This window comes from Geotrypetes seraphini, chromosome 5 (assembly GCF_902459505.1).
Source record: "Geotrypetes seraphini chromosome 5, aGeoSer1.1, whole genome shotgun sequence".
Classification (NCBI taxonomy): domain Eukaryota; kingdom Metazoa; phylum Chordata; class Amphibia; order Gymnophiona; family Dermophiidae; genus Geotrypetes; species Geotrypetes seraphini.
In genome coordinates this window covers 271,320,611-271,336,730 of record NC_047088.1, presented here as the reverse complement: position 1 = coordinate 271,336,730, position 16,120 = coordinate 271,320,611, and the positions used below count along the sequence as shown (strand labels likewise).

Sequence of the window (16,120 nt, the reverse complement as noted above, 5' to 3'; positions counted from 1 at the left end):
ATCCCTGGTCATGAGATCCTGTGTACAGAGCCTTAGTTACATTTTTTCTGCTCTGCCTCCCTTCTCTAACCCACAAGTTGAAAGGAACTTGTTTATTTTTCTTTTAATTACAGCTTTTGCTATCCGGTCTTGAGGCTCCTGGGTTCGGGACATCTCATACAAACTCCAACGGTTGAAGGTTGCAGCCAAAGGGAAGGGCACCTGCTTGGCAAGCCTGCATTAACAGTGAGGAGCTTGGGGACCATTTCTGTAAGAGCAAGGCTCAATTATAGAGACCACCCCCGGCAAAAGAAAAGATTACAACATAAACAATATCAGCAACTCATTTCTTAGCATGGCAACGGAAAGTGAAACAAAACAAAAATCTATACGAAAAAGGAGATTACCACTGAAAAATAGCTGGAAAGCGATGACCACAAATGCTCGCAGTCTAAGCAACAAAGTTCATGATCTGCAAGCCCTGATGTTAGAGGCAGATCTAGATATTGTCGCTATCAGTGAATCACATGGATAGGATGCAAACATACCGGGATATAATCTTTTTAGGAAGGACAGAGATGGTCATAAAGGTGGAGGAGTAGCTCTCTATGTAAAAATCAATATCCAAGCGACTAAAATGCAAGGAACCTGGGGAGAGGAAGAAGCGATATGGATCGCTCTGAAAAGAAAAGATGGAACTTCTATCTATGTGAGTGTAGTCTACAGACCTCCGACTCAATCGCAGCAAATTGATAAGGATCTGATTGTGGATATCCAAAAGTTTGGCAGGAAAGAGGAGGTGCTGCTGTTGGGAGATTTCAACCTGCCGGATGCGGACTAGAATGTTCCGTCTGCGGAATCGGAAAGAAGTAGGGAGATTGTGGATGCCTTCAAGAGGCTCTGCTCAGACAAATAGTGACGGAACCCACGAGGGAAAAAGCAATATTGGATCTGGTCCTCACAAATGGAAAGAGTATCTCTAATGTTCGAGTGGGTGCTCACCTGGGAAGTAGCAATCATCAAACGGTTTGGTTTGATATAACGGCTAAAGTGGAGAGCGGCCGCACGATACTTAAAGTCCTAAATTTCAAACGTACGGACTTTAATGCAATGGGAGAGTACCTGAAGAAAGAGCTGTTAGGATGGGAGGACATAGAGAAGTGAAAAGACAGTGGTCTAAGCTGAAAGGAGCGATAAAGAAATCCGACGTCTTCAATTGATTCAAAATACAGCAATAAAACTCATTTATAAATTAGGAAAATATGATCACGTTACCCCAATTCTAAAAGATGCCCACTGGCTTCCTGTGGCCCATCGAATTACTTACAAAATTATTCTCCTGACCTTCAAAATAAAATCCTCCCATCTGCCTTCATTTCTACACAAACTTCTCATCCCTCAATGTTCATCTCGTACCTTAAGATCCACAAATCAAAACCTTCTTCTGATCCCTTCCATCAAAAGTTTTTATTACACACGGAAAATAAATTTCTCTGTTACTGCCCCAATGCTCTGGAATTCTTTACCACAACTTCTTCGTGATGAACAACAATTAGATAAATTTAAAACAGGCTTAAAGACTTTCCTATTCCGTGATGCTTTTATTTCTGTTTAGTAGCTAACTCTCAGTCATCTTCACTCATTTAACATCACAAATTTTATTCTAATGACTTTTCCCTTCCCAAATGTTGTTTTCCCATCCCCTCTTTCTCCCTTTTCTCTCCACATTGTAACTTTACCCTTCCATAACCCTCTTCCCTCACCATCAAGTTTGTCTAGTCTATGTCTTAATATACACTATTTGTACCCCTAAATGTAGAATATTTTAACTCCCCTTCCCTATTTAATTTATATTTTTATTGTAATGTACACCGGCCAGATATTTATTTGATGGTCGGTATAGTAAAACCAAATAAACTTGAAACTTGAAACTTGATAAAAATGGCTACGAACCTTTATGTGAAGAAAATAAATAAAAACAAGAGAAAAAGGAAGCCGATATGGTTCGCCAAACTAGTGGCGCAGAAAATAAAGGCGAAAGAGTTGGCGTTCGTGAAATATTAAAAAAAACCCAAGAAGAGGAGTGCAGAAAGGACTACAGGGTAAAACTGAAAGAAGCCAAGAGAGAGATACGTCTGGTGAAAGCACAGGCGGAAGAACAAATGGCTAAAAATGTAAAAAAGGGAGACAAAAATTTTGTCAGATATATTAGTGAAAGGAGGAAGATGAAAAATGGAATTTCTAAACTAAAAAATGCTGGGAACCGATATTAGGAGAAAAAAGCAAATGTGCTAAACAAATACTTCTGTTCTGTGTTCACAGAAGAAAATCCTGGAGAAGGACCGAGATTGTCTGGCAAAGTTACTTGAAAAAATGGAGTAGATTCTGCGCCGTTCATGGAGGAGGGTGTTTATGAGCAACTTGAAAAACTGAAGGTGGTCAAAGCGATGAGACCAGACGGGATCCATCCCAGGATACTAAGGGAGTTCAGAGAGGTTCTGGAGGGTCCTATTAAAGACTTGTACAACAAATCTCTGGAGACAGGAGTGATTCCTGGGGATTGGAGGAGAGCGGATGTGGTCCCTATTCATAAAAGTGGTCACAGGGATGAAACAGGAAACTACAGGCCGGTGAGCCTCAATTCGGTTGTTAGAAAAATAATGGAAGTGTTGTTGAAAGAAAGGATAGTGTACTTCCTTGAATCTAATGGGTTACAGGATCCGAGGCAACATGGCTTTACAAAAGGTAAATCGTGCCAAACGAAACTGATTGAATTTTTTGATTGTGTGACAAGAGAGCTGGATCGAGGACATATGCTAGATGTAATTTACTTAGATTTCAGCAAAGCCTTTGACATGGTTCCTCATAGAAGGCTGTTGAACAAACTTGAAGGGCTGAAGTTAGGACCCAAAGTGGTGAATTAGGTTAGAAACTGGCTGTCGGACAGATGCCAGTGGGTGGTGGTTAATGGAAGTTGCTTGGAGGAAGGAAAGGTGAGTAGTAGAATCCCTCAGGGTTCGGTGCTGGGGCCAATCCTGTTCAATATGTTTGAGTGACATTGCTGAAGGGTTAGAAGGAAAAGTGTGCCTTTTTGCAGATGATACCAAGATTTGTAACAGAGTAGACACCGAAGAGGGAGTGGAAAATATGAAAAAGGATCTGCAAAAGTTAGAGGAACGGTCTAATGCCTGGCAACTAAAATTCAATGCAAAGAAATGCAGAGTAATGTATTTGGGGATTAATAATCAGAAGGAACTGTATATGCTGGGAGGAGAGAAGCTGATATGCACGGACGGGGAGAGGGACCTTGGGGTGATAGTGTCCGAAGATCTAAAGGCGAAAAAACAGTGTGACAAGGCAGTGGCTGTTGCCAGAAGGATGCTGGGCTGTATAAAGAGAGGCATAGCCAGTAGAAGGAAGAAGGAGTTGATGCCCCTGTACAGGTCATTGGTTAGGCCCTACTTGGAGTATTGTGTTCAGTTTTGGAGACCGTATCTGGCGAAGGACGTAAGAAGACTTGAAGAGGTCCAGAGGAGGGCGACGAAAATGATAGGAGGCTTGCACCAGAAGATGTATGAGGAGAGACTGGAAGCCCTGAATATGTATACCCTAGAGGAAAGGAGAGACAGGGGAGATATGATTCAGACGTTCAAATACTTAAAGGGTATTAACGTAGAACAAAATCTTTTCCAGAGAAAGGAAAATGGTAAAACCAGAGGACATAATTTGAGGTTGAGGGGTGGTAGATTCAGGGGCAATGTTAGGAAATTCTACTTTACGGAGAGGGTGGTGGATGCCTGGAATGTGCTCCCGAGAGAGGCGGTGGAGAGGAAAACGGCAACTGAGTTCAAAGAAGCATGGGATGAACACAGAGGATCTAGGAATCAGAAAATAATATTAAATATTGAACTAAGGCCAGTACTGGGCAGACTTGCACGGTCTGTGTCTGTATATGGCCGTTTGGGGAAGGATGGGCTGGAGAGGGCTTCAATGGCTGGGAGGGTTTAGATGGGCTGGAGTAGGTTTTAACGGATATTTCGGCAGTTGGAACCCAAGCACTGTACCGGGTAGAGCTTTGGATTCTTGCCCAGAAATAGCTAAGAAAAAAAAAATTTAAAAAAATTTAAATTGAATCAGGTTTGGCAGACTGGATGAACCATTCAGGTCTTTATCTGCCATCATCTACTATGTTACTATGCTTGCTCCAGGTTTGTCCACAGAAATCTTTAGCACAGGCAGAGGTTTTTCATTAGGATCAGGGTCTTCCCCTGTTTGCAGTAGGGGTTGAGGGTTGAGTCTGGTTGGTGGGACTGAATGGACAGTCCGAAAAAGCAGAAGTCCTTTGTTGTCTCCTAAAGTGATTTGCAGAGGTTTCTGTGGCTAGTGTCAGGGTCCCCCACTCCTAAAATCCTAATTTCAGAATTTTTTGGGTCCCCATTAAGCACGGACTACATTTAATGTCAAAATCTCTGCCATGATGGCCATCTCAGATTTCCCAATTTTGAAATAAGACTGCCTCAAAACACCTTAATTTGGCACAAACTTATATCAAATGGACTCCTCAGGATTCATGCTAGATTTGTGCTTGATGGCTAGCCGAGGACCATTTAGTCTCGCATGCCACACAGCATGTGTGTGTGTGGGGGGGGGGGAGGGGGAAGCCATCAGCTTAGTCTCCCCTAGTCCCTTTGCACGTATTGGGTCCCAGATGACTCAAGTGCCAGGAGTAACATCCCAGTTGGAGCTGGGAAATGGGAAAAGTGCATTCCCGGTGAAGTACAGCCATACATCAGCCATAAACCCTAGAAAGGACCACAGGAGCGCCTGCAGGGGCCCTGTGGAAATTCTGGACAGGGTTTTGCTCCAGAATTCATCAGTATGATGTACAAAGCGAACTTGAATTACTGTAGCTTCAGTGACTCCTTGGGTGTAGTAGAGAGGAAAACGGTGATGGAATTCAAAAAAGCGTAGGATAAACATAGAGGATTTCTAATTGGAAAACAAAGGATATATATTAAAGAGCTAAGGCCGGTACTGAACAGACTTGCATGGTCTGTGTCCCATATGTGATGATTTGGTGTAGGATTGGGCTGGGGAGGACATCAATGGGAACTCCACTAACTTGGAACATGAGGATGTTACTGGCCAAAGTTAATGGTAGATATCCTGCAAACAGGATGGTTAGATAGGCTGGAGTGAGCTTGGATGGCAACTTCAGCATTTGGAACTTAGGACAATACCAGGTGGACTTTACAGTCTATGACCCAGAAATATCAAAGAAGTGACAAGTTAATTTAATCATGTATTTTTAATGGGTATAACCAATGGGCAGATTGGATGGACTGTTCAGGTCTTTATCTGCCGTCATTTACTATGTTACTATGGTGCTGGTTGTACCAGGGGTTTCCCCCACTAAGGGCACATTTCTCCCTCAGCAGAGCCATGCACAACCAACACCACCTCCTCAACCATTATATTCTTCACGGTTAGAAGAATCTCCTTCCTCTTTTAAGGAAGGAATAATTTCTTCTTCCTCTCAATTATCCTTATTATCTGGACTGGAGGTTTCAGGACAATCCTTGGACCAAGCTAAAGAACTAACCCCAGTACAGATGATTACTGAGCAAGGCTCGGACGCTCTCCCCAGGGATAAAGTGATCACTCTAAATGATGTTTGGCTTAGCATTAACAGAATAGAGTCATCATTATAAAAAACCGTTTTGAACTTATGTCAATTTTCATCTGATGTAACTTAAAATTAAAGAGCAAGATATTAAAATTGGAGAAACAGCTGTGAAGGTTGAAAAGTAGGTATTTTACAAGCTAGTGCTGTTTCTAATATAAAGGATAGTATGATGATACATGCTAAATTAGAAAAAATGGAAAATTCTATCAGAGTTAAAAATCTTCGCTTGTTAAATTTTCCAATCACACATTACCTGTCCCCGATGGAACTCTTGAGAATGTATTTGAGGGAGATATTATATTATGCTAAAGTGGAGACCTTTGAGGTTGATAACCTATATTACATCTCAAGAGACTCCAAGGAAAAGGCAGATGAAGGTGGAATGGATAGAATAGTGTCACCTGATAGTTTGAATGTATCACAGTTTTTGGAGTCATCTAAAGACATAATTGATAAACGAGCAACTCTTCTCGTGACCTTTAAGACAGAGCTTGAAAAACAAGATATTTTAAAATTATATTTCCTGAAAAAACAAGAGATGTTTTGTGGTCAACGGGTGACAATTTTTCCAGATGTCTCTAGACAAACTCAGTTCAAAAGGAAACAGTTCCTTCAGCTAAAGCCTAAGGTTTTGGCAGTTGGAGCCACTTTCTTTTTGAAATTTCCATGCAAATGCCTGATTTCGTATGGAAGTGATAAATATGTATTTTTTGACCCAGTCCAGTTGGAAGATTTTATTAAAGAGAAACCTTTGCTGAAAGTTTAATTTCTAATATTGACTTTACTTTTGGAGGATGATGTATAATATATATAAAAGCCATTTGCCTGTTCCTAGATAGTAGACAGATAGATTTGATTTGATGTTTTACTTTAAAATACTGGCGATCAGCGATAGGACTAGGACATGGTTGATTAGTTTCCTTATATATTTTGTTGTTCCTTATATGGAATTTACATTTGCATTTTTTGTGCTCATTCATGAATGTTTGTTACTAAGGTATTGTAATGAATAATCAAATAAATAAAGAATTAAAAAAAAAAAAAAGCAAAGGGGAGGACCTGGATGTAATTGGAATTACGGAAACTTGGTGGACAGAAGACAATCAATGGGATGTGGCGCTGCCAGGGTACAAGCTCTACAGGAGGGACAGGACCCACAAGAAGGGGGGAGGCATAGCACTATACATAAAGGACTCTATCTACTCGGTCAGGATGGATACGGCGACAAAGGCAGAGGGGCTGGAATCACTATGGGTCAAATTGCCAGGATCCAAAGGTGCAGACATAAAACTGGGGCTGTATTATCGTCCACCTGGTACGCCAGATGCAGTTGGACAAGACTTAGAAGCGGAACTGAAGCAGGAATGCAGTACTGGAAATGTAACAGTGATGGGGGACTTCAACTACCCGGGGATAGACTGGAGTACGGGTCACTCCAACTGCGCCAGGGAAACGGAATTCGTAGAAGCTGTGAGGGACTGCTTCATGGAGCAACTAGTCAAGGAACCGACGCGAGGGGGAACTACTCTTGACCTCATCCTTAACGGATTAAGGGGGCCTGCAAGAGGGGTAGAAGTGGGAGGACCATTAGGCAACAGTGATCACAACGCAATCAGATTCTAATTAGAAAGAGGGACACCCATAGTGAGGAGGACCGCATCGACTGCGCTCAACTTCAGGAAAGGGAACTATGTTGCCATGAGGGAAATGGTGGGGAGGAAGCTCAAGAACAGCTTTAGGATGGAGACTGTAGGAAGCGCTTGGACCCTATTCAGGGACACCCTGCAGGAAGCACAAAACCTGTACATCCCCAGTTTCAGGAAAGGCTGTAAGAACAAGCGGTCAAAAAGCCCGGTTTGGATGACAACTGAAGTAAAGAGGGCAATAAGTGACAAGAAAGTGTCCTTCCGGAGATGGAAAAAGGACCCAATGGAGGAAAATCACCAGAAGCACAGGAATTGCCAAAAGGAATGTCACCGAGAGGTTAGAAAAGCAAAAAGGGAATACGAGGAGGGGCTGGCCAGGGAGGCGAAAAACTTCAAGGCATTCTTCAGTTACGTAAAAGGGAAGCAACCAGCGAGAGAGGAGGTGGGGCCGTTGGATGATGGGGATAGGAAAGGAGTGATTAAGGAGGACAAAGAGGTAGCTGAGAGGTTGAACACGTTCTTCTCGTCGGTCTTCACGTGCGAAGACACATCCAATATACCGGACTCAGAGGAGCTCATGAGGGGGGAACAAGCCGAAAAATTGGAGCATATAGAGGTAAGTCAGGAGGAGGTCCTCAAACAGATAGACAGGCTAAAAAGTGGCAAATCACCGGGACCGGACGGGATCCACCCAAGGGTTCTAAAGGAACTAAGACAGGAAATAGCGGGCACAATCCAGCATGTTTGTAACCTATCCCTGAGAACAAGAGAGGTGCCAGAGGACTGGAAACTGGTGAATGTCACACCTATCTTTAAGAAGGGATCGAGGGGTGACCCCGGGAACTACAGGCTGGTGAGCCTGACTTCAGTTATAGGGAAGATGGTGGAAGCGATGATCAAGGACAACATTTGCGAACACATCGAGAAAAATGACTTACTGCGAACAAGCCAGCACGGATTCTGTAAGGGAAGGTCATGCCTTACGAACCTACTGTACTTCTTTGAGGGAATAAGCAGTCAGGTGGACAAAGGGGAACCCATGGACATCATTTACCTCGATTTTCAAAAGGCTTTTGACAAGGTGCCACATGAAAGGCTGCTTAAGAAGCTGTGGAACCACGGGGTGGGCGGGGATGTACACAGATGGATCAAGCACTGGCTGTCAGGTAGACTGCAGAGGGTCGGAGTGAAGGGCCAATTTTCTGACTGGCGGGGAGTCACGAGCGGTGTGCCGCAGGGATCGGTGCTGGGGCCGCTACTCTTCAACATATTTATCAATGAAACGGAGGCAAAATGCGAGGTTATAAAATTTGCGGACGATACCAAACTCTGCGGCAGAGTTAGGACCAGGGAGGAGTGTGAGAACCTGCAAAGGGACCTGGACAAGCTGGAAGACTGGGCAAACAAATGGCAAATGCGCTTTAACGTTGAGAAATGCAAGGTCATGCATATAGGAATAAGAACCCGTTGTTCAACTACAAAATGGGGGGGGGGGGCACTGCTGGGAGACAGCGGACTTGAGAGAGACTTGGGTGTGCTAGTGGATGCATCAATGAAGCCATCCGCACAGTGTGCAGCAGCGGTGAAAAAAGCCAACAGGATGCTGGGCATCATAAAGAAGGGTATCACAACCAGGACGTGGGAAGTCATCATGCCACTATATCGGGCGATGGTGCGCCCGCATCTGGAATACTGCGTTCAGTATTGGTCGCCGCACCACAAGAAGGACATGGCGGTACTTGAGAGAGTCCAAAGGAGAGCAACGAAGCTGGTAAGAGGGCTGGAAAACTGCCCATACGCTGAGAGGCTGGATAAGCTGGGTCTCTTCTCTCTGGAAAAGAGGAGGCTCAGGGGAGATATGATAAAGACCTTCAAAATCCTGAGAGGCATAGAGAGGGTGGACAGGGACAGGTTCTTCAGACTGAGAGGGACAACGGGTACGAGGGGGCACTCGGAGAAACTGAAGGGGGATAGGTTCAAGACAAATGCAAGGAAGTTTTTCTTCACCCAAAGGGTCGTGGACACATGGAATGCGCTCCCGGAGGAAGTGATCAGGCAGAATACAGTACAGGGATTCAAACAGGGATTGGACGGATTCCTGAGGGACAAAGGGATCGTAGGGTACTGAAAGGGGTGCGGGGACAAAGGGTCAAGAATTGGATGGGAAGATAGGACTTCAATGAGAAACCAAGGGGTGATTCAGACAGGTCATGACCTGTTGGGCCGCCGCGGGAGCGGACTGCTGGGCGTGATGGACCTGTGGTCTGACCCAGCAGAGGCACTACTTATGTTCTTATGTTCTTATGAGCCATGCACAAGAGATGGGGGTCTAGTCAGAACAACATAGAATAGCCTTACTGGGTCAGACCAATGGTCCATCAAGCCCAATAGCCCGTTCTCATGGTATGAACTAGATTCTGTCTCTATGCCTTTACTTTCCCAGTCCTGCTCCTCAGTAGTTGGGGAATCCATTTCACGCCTGAAAGGCTCAGATCCCAATCAGGTGGCAGCCCTGGACCTCGGTGGACTATATGCAGGCTATTTAAGCCTATAGTGCTGCTAGAGTTAATTAGAGTCTCTTCATGAATTAAAAATAAAGTCTCCTCAGATCTCTAGTGCTTGGTGCTCACTTATAAGCAGCACTACATCTCAGATCACACGCTTTTCCCCTCATCCAGACATTACTAAGGTGTTAAGAGACCATTGGGAGGTCCTAAAGAGGCCCATGCGTTTGGCTAAGGCCATGATGAAACTTTATCTGATGGACACTGATTTTCTGCAGCTATTCCTGCCACTGAAGGTGGATTCCCTGGTGGTACAGGTCACCAATCGTATCTCCCTCCCCAGTAAAGGGGGAGCAGTATTGAAAGAGTAGGTCTATGTATATTGTTTGTTTCCATTTTATTATGGTTGGATATGCCGGCTACAAATATTTTAAATAAATAAATACCCAGGACTGCAGGCTGAATTTCTTCCTTAAGAGGCAATTTGAAGCCGTAGCATTGGGGTTGGACCTCTCCGTGAAATGTGCGGCGGTGGCAAAAAGGTCAAACAGAATGCTAGGAATGATTAAGAAGGGGATCACGAACAGATCGGAGAAGGTTATGATGCCGCTGTACCGGGCCATGGTATGCCCCCACCTGGAATACTGCGTCCAGCACTGGTTGCCGTACTTAAAGAAGGACATGGTACTACTCGAAAGGGTCCAGAGAAGAACGACTAAAATGGTTAAGGGGCTAGAGGAGTTGCCGTACAGTGAGAAATTAGAGAAACTGGGCCTCTTCTCCCTTGAAAAGAGGAGACTGAGACAAAGAAGAACCCCAAATCCTTTTGCCTTCCCTCCACTCAAAGGCACACAACGCAAGAAAATGTTTGACAACCTTCTGGCAACACAAGCAGCAAAACTCAACCATTCCATCTCCAACCTGCTGACAACATCGGACGACTTCAAAACATTCCGTAAAGAAATCAAAACCCTGCTTTTTAAAAAATTCATCCAAAAACCTTAAACCACTTCACCTACCCCAGCTAAGTTCACCTACCTCCAGATAATTCACCTACCTCGACAGAACTCATCTACCATCAGACATTCCTCCCCCAAGTATCACACCTAATCACCCTTCAAGTAAACAGACCATAAAAAGATTGTAATCTTGCCTACTCTAACTGTGTTCCATTTGCTAATATCACACTGCTAGGCACTGTTAGTTCTCTATCCAACCCATAAGTTCCCCAAGAAAAAAAAAAAAAAAAAATTTGTATCCTCACTGGAAAATGTCCAGTAAAATCCTCTGTAATGTGATCATCACTGGAAATGTCCAGTCAAATCTTTTGTAATCCGCCTTGAACTGCAAGGTATAGGCGGAATAGAAATCCGTAATGTAATGTAATGTAATGTAACATGATTGAAACATTCAAGATAATGAAGGGAATAGACTTAAGACAGGTTGTTCACCCTCTCCAAGGTAGAGAGAACAAGAGAGCACTCTCTAAAGTTGAAAGGGTATAGATTCCGTACAAAAGTAAGGAAGTTCTTCTTCACCCAGAGAGTGGTGGAAAACTGGAATGCTCTTCCGGAGGCTGTTATAGGGGAAAACACCCTCCAGGGATTCAAGACAAAGTTAGACAAGTTCCTGCTGAACCGGAAAGTACGCAGGTAAGGCTAGACTCAGTCAGGGCACTGGTCTTTGACCTATGGACCACCGTGGGAGCGGACTGCTGGGCATGATGGACCACTGGTCTGACCCAGCAGCGGCAATTCTTATGTTCTTATAAGGCTGTAACAGCAGCATCATACATCGCATGTGCTTGCCACTCAAAGTTACACCATAGTCCAGGAGTGGATACCGACGTGGATCACCAGTTTCTGTACGATCTAATCAGAGTGCTGAGCAAGGTCTCCGCCTATGCTGTTTCCACCCACAGAATGCTGTGGATCAGACAGTGGACAGGGGATTCTTCCTCTAAGGCTACTCTGAGCAAATTGCCTTTCAACTGCTCTCTGGTAAGGGTCTGAATGATCTTATGGCCAGGGTGCATGATTGTAAGCCAAAGTCTTTGCCAGACAGCAAGCAAAGACCCCCCCAGAGGGGAGGTATTGCTGAGAGGTCATATCAAGGCTTAAGACAAAGACTTAGAGGAACCAAGTGTTCCCACAACGGCCTCCAAGAAGCACTTATAATGCCAAAACAGGAATCACACCTCCAAGGATAGACGGGAGGTTGATGGCTTAATGGAAGGCATGGGCGGAGATCACCTCAGACCGCTGAATACTGGACATCATATGGGAGGGGTACAAGATTGAGTTCTTTCGTCCACTTCCAGACCTATTTCTGAATTCTCCAGCAGGAAGACCAGAGAAAGAGGTAAGAGTGACCATTTTAAATGGAATCATATGGCTATTTCTTCAACCTCTATCCTGGCTCTGGAAGGGTGCATTCTACTAGGTGAGTAGCATCGTCCTGGGCAGAGGAAATTTGCAGAGCAGCCACATGGCCCACCCTCCATTCTTTCACAAAGTTTTATAGGGTAGATGTAGCAGCTCAATTTGAACACCACATTTGGGTCTTCAGTACTTTACACAGGCTTAGCCAATTCAAAAAACTTCTAAAAAGTTACTTCTTTAAAGACGCGTTCAATCTTTAACTTTCTTTCTTCTAGATGAAGACATTACAGTTCAGTTTTATTTACCCATCCCATTGTTTTTTCCTTGTTTTTTGTCTATTTTCTTAAGCTATGAAGATGTAACTTTATCCCTCTATGTCGTGTATGTCTTAAAACTGCTAGTTTTAAGTTATTTTGCTTACTTATATAAACTTGTTTTATGAAGTTGTAAATCGCTTAGTAACTTGAATAAGCGATTCATCAAATACAAATAAAAACTTGAAACTTGCTTATCTGTCCCATCCTAGATTCTGGGAACTGTTTTGATATGTCCCAAATGTTGAAGAATGATGTTCCTATTGCACTAGAAGGGAAGATTAAATACTTATCTTGATGATCGACACATCATTCCTGAAGCCCACCCTGTCAGATGTTCATTAGTCTACTTCCTGTCTCAAATATGTCTGATTGCAAGATATCAAGTTTCAATCCAACAAGGTCAAGGATGGAAGAGACTACTGCTATCGTGAAAGAATCAAGGATTATCATCCAGAGCTCCAAGACTGTTAGTGGAGGTTGCACTCAGGCAGGTGGCTTGTTTGTTCCACCTTGTTATATATTTTAAATGACTCACGATTGTTTTGTATTAAAGGTTTTGATACGAGCAGAACAGCGTGTTTCTTGGGGAGATTCCCCATACCCCTCCTTGTTACATTTCTTCTCTAGGGCTGACCATCTGCTTTGATACGAAGTAAGGATTTGTAGAACAGCACAGAGTGAAGGGAGGCACAGCGGAAAAACTGCAAATAAGGCTCTTTATACCGGATCTCTTGACCAGGGATTGACAACTCAAGTGCTCAAGAATGATGGGCCTATTTACTACTACTGATGACTGGTCATAAACAGCATCAAACCTAGGCCCCCCTTTTATGAAATCACGTTAGGGTATTTCATCGCAGATGGCATCAGAACTTTTACTGCAGCAGCCGGCGATAAAAACCCCTAACATGGCTTGATAAAAGGGAGCCTTAATTTGTCAAAGTTGAATTTCTGAAGAATGCACATTGGCTTCCTGTTTCATATAGGATTACGTTCAAGATAGCTTTACTAACCTTCAAAACACTATTCTCCAAAGTACCTATATTTTTAGATAGACTACTCATACCCTATGCCCCTTCAAGAACACTAAGCTCAAATGAGCAACACCTATTGTCCGTCCCTTTGTTGAGAGTTATTAACATGTGGCGCTCTAATACCTTCTCCGTCACAGCCCTGCAACGCTGGAACTCCCTACCAGCTTACCTGCAAGAGGAAACATTCTTAGATAGATTTAAAGGAAGCCTAAAAAGTTTTTATTTAAAGATGCTTTCGAAGTATAAGGGCCCCCTTATAGGATCTCTTTGCATTTTATCTTTTCCCAATCTCTAGACCAGGGGTGTCAAACTCAGGCCTGCGGACCAAATTTGGCCAGCTGGGTAATTAGATTTGGCCTGCGAGTAAATGCCCTCTGTTCCTTCCCTCTCTCCATCCCATTGTCAACCATCTCTCTCTCGGCTTCCTGGTCTCACCTTCAAAGCAGCCTGCAGAGGATTGCCGGTCGGCTGTAGTGAACCTAGCAGACTGCCATCGACCTCCGCAGCACATTCCCTCTGCTTCAGTCCTGTACATCATAGTAGGGGTGGGACCTTGGCAGAGGGAACATGCTGTGGAGGCCGATGGCAGCTTGCTAGGTTTGCTACAATCGACCGACGATCCTCTGCAAGCTGCTTTGAAGGCGAGACTGGGAAGCCGGAGGATGCTAAAAAAAAAGGGGAAACATGTAGGCTTTGGGGGGAGGCCTTGGGGGAGGGGGGCTGCGGCAGTGGTGGGCCCTGGTGTTGAAGTACACAGTGGAACGGACGGAGGAGTCCAAAGAGACGTGCATATGCTGGACTGAGGGTGGGGGGAAGGGAAGAAATAATGAGTCTAAAAACAGAGAAGAGGGAGAGAGATGGTGGGTTGGAGGGAGGGAAGGAACAGAAAAGGAGAGAAGTTGGACACAAGGGATGGTGTAGAGGGGAGATAGAGATACTGGATAGGAGGGTAGTTGGGAAGAGAAAGGGAGAAATGGTGGACCCTGGGGTGGTGAAGGAGGGATAGATGCTGGATGAAAGGGTAGTTGAGAAAATGAGAAATGGTGGATCTGGGGATTGTGGGGTTCATTGCTGCAGCTGCGGGGATGGAGACGAAAAAAAGGAAAGATGCCAGACCTCCGGGGGAGGGAAGGGAAGGAAAAAGGAAGGGGAGGACAGAGATGGGAGATGGGTGGTTAGCACGGAGAAAGAAGAAAACGACAAATGGGCAGGAGACCCTGGCAAGTGAGTTATCAGAAGATAACCAGAGCCTGGGATCAACATGATTTGAATAATGACCAGATAACAAAAGGTAGAAAAAATATTTATTTTCTGTTTTGTGATTACAATATGTCAGATTTGAAATGTGTATCCTGCCAGAGCTGGTGTTAGACAGCAGGCGTGAACTAGGACCTAAAAGAGAGAGGAAAAGTCTTTTTTAGTTATTTTGTTTACATCACAGAGCTGGCGTGGGGTTGGAGAGGTTGTAACCCTAGACTTCTACTAAGACTAAAGGGTCCTTTTCTTAAGGTGCGCATTTAGTGTACCTTAATAAAAGGACCCCTAAGTATCTTAATAAAAAATTTGGCCTGTGACTTAGTCTATGTTTTAGATTTCAGCCCCTTATGTGATAGAGTTTGACACCCCCGCTCTAGATCATTCTAAATTAATATTCAGCTCTTGCCCCCTATATGGACATCCCCCCCCCCAGTGTTTTCACCTTCCATGTTCTTCTGTCCTGTAGTTCTTACCCCTCTTTACCATGCTCTGTGTTCAAATATGTCCATTGCTTAGAAATCTGATAAGCAATCAAATCAAATTTTTATTAAACTTGGAAATTGAATCAACATTTTAGATCATTGGCTAGAGTCCCATTAATATGGCGCTTAGGATATGTGTTTTTCATGTTTTGCCTTTATTGTTATCAGAAGAGCTACTACAGTTCTCATTTCTAGTTTAATCCACAGGGCGCTCTTTGTACAGAGCTGTGGCTTAAGGATCCTTTCATATTTGCTGTCTTAAATGTTACTAATTTAGCTATTCATGTTTTGTAATCAAAGGTTAAGGAACTTAAATTTTAAAAAGCAGGAAAACAAAGTGGATTGTAATCTAACATGAAGGGAGCAGAACCTAACCTGTGCCTTTGTCTTGGCAGTGCTATTTATTTTTCAATACTGTCTGGGACTCCACCAGCAACAGCAGACTTCACAATGAAGAGATTCCACTTGAGGAACTGGAATTCAGACACAAAAAAAGCTGCAATATTCAAAAAGACTCAGATGAAATTTAATGTGGACAAATGCAAAATGATGCACATTGGGAAGAATAACCCAACTGGCAGTTACCGGATACTAGGATCCATCTTGGGGGGTCAGCACTCAAGAAAAAAATCTGGATGTCATCATGACAATACACTGAAACCTTCCACCCAATGTGTGATGGCGGCCAAAAAACCAAACAAGATGTTAGGAATTATTAGAAAAGGGATGGTTAACAAGACTAAGAATGTTATAATGTCCCTGTATCGCTCCATGGTGTGACCTCACCTTGAGTATTACATTCAATTCTGGCTGCCTTCTCTCATAAAAGATATA

The 16,120-nt window shown here is 43.8% G+C and overlaps 1 long non-coding RNA gene across 1 annotated transcript in view; it reads left to right on the top strand.

Moving 5' to 3' along the window:
- The window catches only part of LOC117361073, a 34,298-nt gene extending 21,226 nt beyond the window's left edge, over positions 1 to 13,072 (top strand). Inside the window, exon 3 of the long non-coding RNA XR_004539589.1 lies at positions 12,723 to 13,072. This is a non-coding gene — a long non-coding RNA (uncharacterized LOC117361073). The remainder of the gene's footprint in view (positions 1 to 12,722) is intronic.
- The last annotated feature ends 3,048 nt before the right edge of the window (positions 13,073 to 16,120 follow it).